This window comes from Podarcis pityusensis, assembly GCF_964106645.2.
Source record: "Podarcis pityusensis genome assembly, chromosome: 14".
Taxonomy (NCBI): domain Eukaryota; kingdom Metazoa; phylum Chordata; class Lepidosauria; order Squamata; family Lacertidae; genus Podarcis; species Podarcis pityusensis.
Genome location: NC_138039.1, coordinates 39,848,375 through 39,858,918, shown reverse-complemented (window position 1 = coordinate 39,858,918; position 10,544 = coordinate 39,848,375). Strand labels below are relative to the sequence as shown.

The following is a 10,544-nucleotide window of genomic DNA, read 5'->3' as shown; positions in this document are numbered from 1 at the left end:
CAGCCCCGGCCTCCGCCCGGCCCCTCCGGGCTCTTCCCTCTGATAGGCGAAAGAGCAGCTCTTGCGCAACAGGCGGGCGGAGGCTGCGCAGCCATCGGCCATCAGCTCTGAAATTAAGGGGAGCAGAACTGGGAGGTCGGTTTCTCTCTCTCTGGCCGGTGAGTTTCCTTTCCTGGGGGGATCAGGATTGAAGTTGCCTATTCCTTCCTTCCTTCCTTCCTTCCTTCCTTTCTTCCTTCTTTCTTTCTTTCTTTCTTTCTTTCTTTCTTTCTTTCTTTCTTTCTTCTTGCAGCGTTCCTTTTACCCCCTCTGCGCCTTTAACAGCTGCGCCAGGTGGAAATTCAACCGGTGAAGCTCCGCCCGTCGCCAGATCTTTTTTTCCCGCCAGCAAAACTCCACCGGCGGAGTTTGAGGGGTTTGGAGGGCAATGAGGAGCAGCAGGGCAAGAGAATTTTTGGCTTGGGGGGTCAGAGGTGGGGGGAACTGGGGCTCTTGGACTGCAGCCCCCATCAAGCCCAGACAGCAGGGCCCCTGGTCAGGGATGATGGGAGTTCAGCCACAACAGGATCCCCACCCCCGGAATGACTGGCTTCCTTCCTGACAAATGGAACAGAAGAGAGTGTTTCTGAGCATGTGTAGATTTGGCTGCAGCCCAGTAAGCTACTAGGCGGTGTTGACAGAGCAAAAAAAAAAAAAAAAATCATATTCAATTTTATGTGATTTTGTTGGTTAATAGTTAATGAGAGCAATACTTCTCATGTATTGGGGGGGGTCCTTTAATTTTTGTTTTATTTCGGGAATGTGTGTATTTGACACAGCGAGGCTCCATGTTAGGAGAAGCTTTCTTTCCTGGGTGACTGGAAAGGGTTGTGACTTCTAAGAGGCCACATTTTACCTGCAGTTTCACATCATTTGATATCTATTATTAGTATTGGTATTGGTATTAGTACAGTGGTACCTCGGGTTAAGAACTTAATTCCTTCCAAAGGTCCGTTCTGAACCTGAAACTGTTCTTAACCTGAAGCACCACTTTAGCTAATGGGGCCTCCCGCTGCCGCCGCGCCACCAGAACACGATTTCTGTTCTCATCCTGAAGCAAAGTTCTCAACCCGAGGTACTATTTCTGGGTTAGCGGAATCTGTAACCTGAAGCGTATGTAACCTGGAGCATCTGTAACCCGAGGTACCACTGTATTTGGGAAAAGAAAAAGGCTGCAGAGTCAACCCTACGCAAATCCAGAGTGGAGTCCCTAAGACAGGTGGATGCTGCCTTGTACGGCAGTGTGGTGTAGTGGTTAAGAGCGGTGGACTCGTAATCTGGGGAACCGGGTTCGCGTCTCCGCTCCTCCACATGCAGCTGCTGGGTGACCTTGGGCTAGTCACACTTCTCTGAAGTCTCTCAGCCCCACTCACCTCACAGAGTGTTTGTTGTGGGGGAGGAAGGGAAAGGAGAATGTTAGCTCCTTTAGTGATAAAGCAGGATATCAAATCCAAACTCTTCTTCTTCTTCCTCCTCCTCCTCCTCCTCTGGCAACTCCTTCAGCCAAGCTGGTACCAAACATATTGCTCTGTTTTCCTTTGAACCACATCAGTGAGGCTGAGAGGGGGGTCTTGTTGTCTGGGCAGCCCAGGATCTCCACACACTGCCCAGGCTTGCGCCCCGGGGAGGTCAGTTTGGGGCTCCCTACACCTACACAGCAGTTTGACTTCGCCCCTGGAGCAGCGCTCTGTTGTCTTTCGAGACCGACGGATGCCAACAAGATTGGTTTTTAGATTTGCAAAGTGCTTACTGGCCTCAAGCGGTATACAGTGGTACCTCTGGATATGCACACCTCTGGTTGCATATCCTTCAGAATGTGAACACGGCAAACCCAGAAGTATTTTTCCGGCTTTTGCCCCGTGCGCATGCGCAGAAGCGCTCTACTGCGCCGTGCACATGCGCAGAACAGGCACCTCCAGTTGCGAATTCCTCGGGATCCGACTGGAGCTCCGGAATGGATCACGCGCGCAACCAAAGGTACCACTGTACGAATAAATACAGAAATATTTACAGAAGCAAAGTTCTTAACCTGAGGTAATATTTCTGGGTTAGTGGAGTCTGTAACCTGAAGCGTATGTAACCTGAGGTACCACTGTAATGGGGAAGGCTGTGCTGCTTGAATTGCTGCCTTTACTACCCTTTTTTAAAAAAATAATAATAATATAGCATTCCTTTCAGAAAGTGGTGATAACCCTAGAAGTCAGTGTCTATTGACCTTTACAGTCAAATTGCATTGCACACCTTTCGAATGAGCTGTAGCTTAGTGGCAGAGCATGTGCTTTGTATATGGAAGGTTCTGGGTTCAATTCCTGGCATCTCTCATGAAAAGGATAAAGTGGCAGGTGATAGGATTGTTGCTGCCAGTCCGAGTAGGCACTGCTGGGCTTGATAGAGCCTGGTGCAAGGCACTTCCTCTGTAAGGAAATGTGTACAGGACTGCAGCTGAATGGTTTATTGAAACCCCAGGGTGTGGCATGGATGCTAAATAAACAAACTTAGGACCATTCGCCTTGGATAATCAAATATAAGCTTACATCAACTTCTGTTCTGCCCTTCCCTGCGGCAGGAAAAACTTTTCTTGTGCAAGAAAAGGGCAGGTAGGCAGCTTTTAGGAAAGGGGTGGGGGAACCTCAGCGCCCCGCGCCACTAGCCTCTATGGGTAAGACGCCCCTGCATATTTTGTTATGTGCAAATGGCTGTAGATACCTCCTAGGTCCATAAACTAGGGACGCAGGTGGCGCTGTGGGTTAAGCCACAGAGCCTAGGACTTGCCGATCAGAAGGTTGGCAGTTCGAATCCCTGCGATGGGGTGAGCTCCCATTGCTTGGTCCCTGCTCCTGCCCCCCTAGCGGTTCGAAAGCATGTCAAAGTGCAAGTAGATAAATAGGTACCGCTCCGGAGGGAAGGTAAACGGCGCTTCCGTGCGCTGCTCTGGTTCGCCAGAAGCGGCTTAGTCATGCTGGCCACATGACCCGGAAGCTGTATACTGGCTCCCTTGGCCAGTAAAGGGAGATGAGCGCCGCAACCCCGGTGTTATGTAGTGTAGTTTCACCCTGGGCCAACAGGGGGATACTGTATATAGTTTTCACTCAGGTCTGTAGATAGTTTTCACTCAGGTCCGCGTCTGTTATTTTAGGCGGGAACTCTGGGCTGTTGTGGTTACAATGTTGACAGCCGGCTGCCTATAAATACAGGCCGGCTGAGCTGTTCGCAGTCAGTTCTATTCCAGCTTACCATAATAAAGAGCTACTTGAAGAAATCGCTGTGCCGGCTGCTATGTCAACCCACGACTTAACACTGGCGACGAGGGTGGGATGGATGGACATCAGAGCACAGCCAGATGCGGCCAGCCTCTGAACTGAGCTGAATCACTGAGCTGAATCACAGAGCGAAATCACTGAGCGAAATCACTGGGCAGAACCAATTCAGAGCTGACTGTTCTGGCTAGAGCACTGTGTTCCATCCATCGCCCTTCACGCCGGCATCGGGATCATGGCTTCACTTGTGCCTCTACCGCTTTTTGCGCCAGCCTCTGAATCATGGGACTCCTACCTCGCTCGGTTCGACTGCTACCTCCAAGCCAACGAGCTGACAGAAGTATCACAGGAGCGGAAGCGGGGCCTATTCCTCAGCCTCTGTGGGCCTGAGGTGTTTGAGACGGCCCGAGCGTTGGTTGCGCCTGAAGCAGTCCAGGCAACACCATGGGACACGATCCAAGAGAAGCTCCGCAACCACTACGCACCAAAGCCGTCCAAGATTGCTGCCCGCCATGTGTTCTACCACCGGAACCAGGCAGAGGGGGAGTCAATCAACAACTACACCACCGCCCTGCGACAGGCTGCCATGCACTGTGAGTTCCGAGACTTAGACGATGCCCTGATGGATCGAATCGTCTGCGGGGTCCGGGACATCCATCTGCAACGGCGCCTCCTAGCCAAGCCAGACCTCACGCTACAGAAAGCCATTGAGGAGGCTGTGGCCTCAGAAGCTGCTGAACGCTCCGCCCAGGAGATCCGCAAGTCCAGCAGCCCGCGTCTTGCTAGGGAGCCAGTTCCGGTGCATCATGAAGAGGCCAGCAGTGAGGAGGCATCCTCCAGTGAAGACGATGACGTGCACCAGACAAAGCGGGAGCGCAGGAAGTTCCAACAGAAGTCCAAGGGCCAACCGGAATGTGCTGGCTGCGGAGGCAACCATTCCCGTGCCAAGTGTCGATTCAGAGACGCCATCTGTAGGAAGTGTTCCAGAAGGGGCCACATCGCTAAGGTCTGCCGATCGGCTCCGTCTGACACCCCCCCTTCATCGACTCGCAAGTCCAAGTCTTCACTCCAGTCTGCCAAGGAAAGTTGTTTCGCTCTCACCAACTGCCGCTGCCCGTCTGGAACCACGATTGGCCAAACCGACTCGCCTACGCGACGCAAGCTGAACATCACGGTGCTCATTGAAGGAGCTCCATGTGACATGGAGATCGACACCGGGTCTGCCCTGTCCATCGTGTCATGGAGCACCATCAAAAGACTGGTACCCAGAGTGTCCAAAAGGCAACTCGACTCTCACCGCGTACACCTGAGAGACTACCAGGGAAACGACATTCCCGTGGTAGGCGTTGGCCGGTTCCGGATCGCCTTCAAGGATTTTTCGGGCCTGCTCCGGTTGGTGGTGGTCGAAGGTCAGCGGCAAAGCCTCCTAGGGCTAGACTGGTTTGATGCCCTCGGCCTGGAAGTCACCGGCATCAACTGCATCTCTAACGCAGAGACTGAGGGTCTGGTCAAAGACTTTGCCGAGGTTTTTGACAGCACCTTGGGCCAATATACAGGTACGCCCATCTCCTTTAGCCTTGATCCACAAGTCGCCCCCATCAAGCTAAAGCCACGCCGGGTTCCCTTTGCTCTCAAGGCTAAGGTGGACGAACAACTGGACAAACTGATCGCCCAAGGAGTTTTGGAGCCGGTTGACCACGCAAAGTGGGAAACCCCCATCGTCACGCCTGTCAAGCCAGATGGGTCGGTGAGAATCTGCGCTGACTACAAGTGCACGATCAACAAGGCACTTCAGCAGCACGCTTACCCGGTTCCTGTTGTCCAACACCTGCTGCATTCCCTGGGTGAGGGTAAGGTCTTCGCTAAGCTGGACCTTGCCCAAGCCTATCAACAACTGCCAGTCGATGATGCCACTGCTGAAGCCCAGACGATCGTCACCCACCGGGGGGCTTTCCGTTGCCGCCGGTTGCAGTTCGGGGTGAGTGTGGCTCCTGGCATCTTCCAAAGCCTTATGGAGCGTCTCCTGCAAGGGCTTCCGGGTGTGGTACCATATTTTGATGACGTCTTGGTGTCTGCAGACTCACACCAGCAGCTGTTCGAGCGCCTCCGTGCCGTGCTGACCAGGTTCCAGGAGGCCGGGCTCAAGGTAAAGAGGGACAAGTGCCAGATCGCCGTTCCACAGGTAGAGTTCCTGGGCTATCTTATCGATGCCTCCGGTCTTCATCCAACCACATCCAAGATCTGCGCTATCCAGCAGGCCCCCACCCCAAAGAACAAAACGGAGTTGCAGGCATTCCTGGGGCTGCTGAACTTTTATAACATGTTCCTGCCCCACAAAGCCACAGTGGCTGAGCCTCTTCACCGACTCCTTAGCACTAAGACGCCTTGGGCCTGGGGTCATCGGGAGACGGCGGCCTTCAACGCGGTCAAGGCTCTCCTTTCTTCAGACAGTGTGCTGGTACAGTACAGTGAATCCAGGCCGCTGGTCCTTGCCTGCGACGCCTCACCTTTTGGCATCGGTGCTGTCCTTAGTCACCGTTTTCCAGATGGAAGAGAAGCACCGCTCGCCTACTTTTCCAGGACACTATCTCCGACGGAACGGAATTACAGCCAGCTCGACAAGGAGGCATTAGCACTTGTGGCTGGAGTGAAGAGGTTCCATGAATACCTCTATGGCAGGACTTTTGACCTCATCACTGACCACAAGCCACTCCTGGGCCTCCTCGCCGGTGATCGTCCAACTCCACCGGTCCTCTCACCACGCATGCTGCGATGGACTGTTTTCCTGGCTGCCTACCACTACCGGCTCATCCATCGCCCGGGGAAATCGATGGGCCATGCCGACGCCCTCAGCCGTTGCCCTCTTCCAGCATTTGTGGAAGACCCGGCTCCAGCTTCATCGCTCCTTCTGATTGAGGATCTTCCGGCAGCGCCTGTATCGGCTGCCACTGTGGCCTCCGCATCTGCCAGGATCGCACCATCAGCCGGGTGCTCAACTGGGTGTGGAGGGGGTGGCCACAAGGGCCTGTTGCATCGGAGTTCCAGCCCTTCACAACCAGACAACATGAACTCTCAGCTCATCGCGGCTGCCTGCTGTGGGGAGACCGCGTCGTGATTCCCCAGGGACTCCGTCAGCGCGTCCTGGAGGCTCTGCACGTTGGCCACCCGGGAATTGTCAAAATGAAGGCGTTGGCTCGGTGTTACGTCTGGTGGCCTAATATGGACGATGCCATCACTGCCTGGGTGTCCGCCTGTCAAGCGTGCCAGGAGTCGAGGCCTGCACCACCGGCAGCTAAGGGACACACCTGGGAGACGCCAAAGACACCCTGGTCGAGGGTGCACATCGATCTGGCTGGCCCCTTTCACGGCCGGACCTTTATGGTAGTGGTGGACGCCTATTCCAAATGGCTGGAGGTCGCCCTGATGCCCTCCACCACTACCGAAGCTGTCATCCGGGTGCTGCGAGGCCTGTTTGCAACGCATGGGTGTCCTGATGTCCTTGTCTCTGACAACGGACCGCAGTTCACGTCAGGCACGTTTGAGCGGTATCTTTTGGGACTGGGCATCCGCCATGCCCTAACGGCACCCTTTCATCCATCCAGCAACGGGCAAGCGGAAAGAATGGTGCGCTCGACAAAAGAGGCACTGGCGCGCCTGGACCGGGGAGACTGGCATGAGCGGGTCGCCGAATACTTGTTCGTGCAACACATCACCCCTCATGCGGCCACAGGGAGGAGTCCTGCTGAACTGCTTATGGGCCGCCGCCTCAGGTCACCGCTCGACCGGCTACACCCAGACTTTGCCGTGGCTGAACCCCCAGGCTGTGCCAACGCACCACGGTCATTTGTCCCAGGAAACCAGGTCTTTGCCCGGAACTATGTGGGGGACATCCCTTGGGTGCCAGCCACAGTAGTGGGAGTCACTGGACCTCGCTCGTACCAGGTGGCACTCGAAGACGGACGCTTGTGGCGACGGCACATAGACCAGCTTAGGCGCAGGGTTGGGGACTTGGACACTACCGAGGTGCCCCCAACTGCGCTTGCGGCTCCAGAAGAGACACGTACAGATGGCGAGGCCCCACCTACACCTCCCTCGCAAGCTGCCAGCGTGGAGCCGAACCAAGCCGTTTCAGAACAGACTCAGACCACTCCACTTGCGGAGGCTCCACCCACAGCAGCGGATCCAGGGGAGTTGGTTCCAACGCCACCTAGGGTCGCACCACAGCCTCAGCGAGAACTGTGTGGCCCTCCGGACTTGGCTACCAGTCCCCGGCGGTCTGGCAGAGTTTCCAAGCGCCCAACTTATTTAAAGGACTATGTTGTTGGACAGGTATCACTGTTGGTCTAAGTATGGGAAATGTAACCGATATGCTTTTGTGCTTAATTGAACCATTACGCGTAGTGCTGTATATAAGGAAACCATTACGATTGTAACTAACGCCTTATCTCGGTGGGGAGGGGTGTTATGTAGTGTAGTTTCACCCTGGGCCAACAGGGGGATACTGTATATAGTTTTCACTCAGGTCTGTAGATAGTTTTCACTCAGGTCCGCGTCTGTTATTTTAGGCGGGAACTCTGGGCTGTTGTGGTTACAATGTTGACAGCCGGCTGCCTATAAATACAGGCCGGCTGAGCTGTTCGCAGTCAGTTCTATTCCAGCTTACCATAATAAAGAGCTACTTGAAGAAATCGCTGTGCCGGCTGCTATGTCAACCCACGACTTAACACCCAGAGTCGGCCACGACTGGACCTAATGGTCAGGGATACCTTTGCCTTTACCTATGTCCATAAAATACCACAGAGCATATATTCAACACAAAAAACAGCGACAATTTGTTGTTGACAAAGACCAGCTGGACATATAAAGGGGCTGCTTAGGGCCTCATCAAACCTAAATCCGGCCCTGACCGTGATCAACTCCCGCCCGAAACCTACGTCCCCACTGTCGAAGGATGTGTGGATCCAGAATTGGCCTCCACAGTCACTTACAGACTCACAGTTAAAACTGTGTTTATGGAAGACAATCTTACTCGGCTACGAGTGATCGCCAAAGAAGTAGATGTAAGTTCAGGCTCGATGGCCTGGGTCTGCAGCCTAAGAAGCAGCCGAGATGGTCTCCAATCCCTACTAAATAGCTCCAGCCCCTAACAGGAGTCAACTTCAGCTCTGTATCGCTCAGTAGTAAATTGCAGCCTTTTGCTTACATGGCATTGAGCTGGGCTGTATGTAGCATAAACAAGACCTTGGAGGACAACGTCTCTGCTTTACATCAAGCATTCTCGCCGTCCAGAAGACGCTTTTATATGTGTGTTTACCTGACCTCTGGCTGCTGTCTCTGCAGCCATAATTATTCCAAACTAAACATATCACCGTTATGGTCTGTAGGGGTGGGATGAAATAGAAGGCCAAGTTTTCCTGATTTCCACCATCTGTCTTGCTATCGCATGTTGTTCCGTAGTACAGAGCATAGGTTCTCCCTCACTCCAGTTTCACGCTGAGAAAAGGTGGTGGTGTTGTTGTTTAGTCGTGTCCGACTCTTCGTGACCCCATGGACCAGAGCACGCCAGGCACTCCTGTCTTCCACTGCCTCCCGCAGTTTGGTCAAACTCATGTTGGTAGCTTCGAGAACACTGTCCAACCATCTCATCCTCTGTCGTCCCCTTCTCCTTGTGCCCTCCATCTTAAGAATGGAGAGGTTTGATTTTCTTGCAGTCCATGGGACTCTCAAGAGTCTCCTCCAGCACCATAATTCAAAAGCATCAATTCTTCAGCGATCAGCCTTCTTTATGGTCCAGCTCTCACTTCCATACATCACTACTGGGAAAACCATAGCTTTAACTATATGGACCTTTGTCGGCAAGGTGATGTCTCTGCTTTTTAAGATGCTGTCTAGGTTTGTCATTGTTTTTCTCCCAAGAAGCAGGTGTCTTTTAATTTCGTGACTGCTGTCACCATCTGCAGTGATCATGGAGCCCAAGAAAGTAAAATCTCTCACTGCCTCCATTCCCCTTCTATTTGCCAGGAGGTGATGGGCCCAGTGGCCATGATCTTTGTTTTTTTGATGTTAAGCTTCTGACCATATTTTGCACTCCCCTCTTTCACCCACATTAAAAGGTTCTTTAATTCCTCCTCACTTTCTGCCATCAAGGTTGTGTCATCTGCATATCTGAGGTTGTTGATATTTCTTCCGGCAATCTTAATTCCGGCTAGGGATTCATCCAGCCCAGCCTTCCGCATGATGAATTCTGCATATAAGTTAAATAAGCAGGGAGACAATATACAGCCTTGTCGTACTCCTTTCCCAATTTTGAACCAATCAGTTGTTCCATATCCACCTGCTGGATTTTTGTAATTTTGGCATAACTTCGGGACATGAGCTCCGCGCAAGGCATGACGTATAGCAGCAACAACTGGTAAAAGATAGACGTAATATTTTACAAGGACAGGAAGAAACAATATGGACAGAATAAATGTCACACACAGGAAGAACAAGGATACAGTATGAGATCTTCACTTGTAGACATAAACCATTTTATGTGTCACCACGAAAAGAAGTTATAAATATTGCTGCTGTTGCATAAGGGGTTACTATGATGACTGGAATGTAATTGAGATCAATAAGATTTTGGAACACAGAAATAAAGTAAATTGTCAAACCATAAATTGTAGCACACTGTGGGGGGGCACCTAAATTATATAATTTGGTGTTTGAATGATTGATATTAGGAACTGTATTATAATTAAAAAAAAAAAAATCCTTCCAGTAGCACTTTAGAGACCAAGTCGGTCTCTAAGGTGCTACTGAAAGGAATTTTTTTTAAATTTTGTTTCGACTAGGGCAGACCAACATGACTACCTACCTGTAACTTGTCTTATAATTTAACATTGATATAATGAGGCTATTATTGGATTATTGTAATTGAAAACTAATAAAAATTATTACAAAAAAAGCAGCCAAGTAAAATAAGTCCATTCAAGTTTCTATTCCTTTTTTTCCTTTCTCCTTCTGTGTTGGAAGTCCTATTTGAGGACTTCCCTGGCTTTTTTCTGACCCATGTAGGACCAGTCTGGATAGTTAGCCTTGGTGAAGACATGACGTTTTTATCCCCAAAAAAGTTTCTGATTGAGTTTCCACTGAAATGAGGCTGCGTTTTAATGTTGTATTTTAATCTTGTTTTTTAAGCTGTATTTCAATCGATTGTTTTTATATTTGGTGTTAGCCGCCCTGGGGAGGACGGGGTATAAATAA

The 10,544-nt window shown here is 51.5% G+C and overlaps 1 protein-coding gene across 2 annotated transcripts in view; it reads left to right on the top strand.

The window, feature by feature from the left end:
* Positions 1-6: 6 nt before the first annotated feature.
* Positions 7-10,544, top strand: part of SQOR (sulfide quinone oxidoreductase) — a 32,440-nt gene continuing 21,902 nt past the window's right edge. Inside the window, exon 1 of one of the 2 annotated variants that reach the window (XM_080980474.1) lies at positions 7-158. The gene's annotated coding sequence lies outside the window, so the exon portion shown is untranslated. Of the gene's footprint in view, positions 159-546; positions 656-10,544 lie in introns of those variants that run through there. The other variant, XM_080980475.1, reaches the window with a different exon arrangement.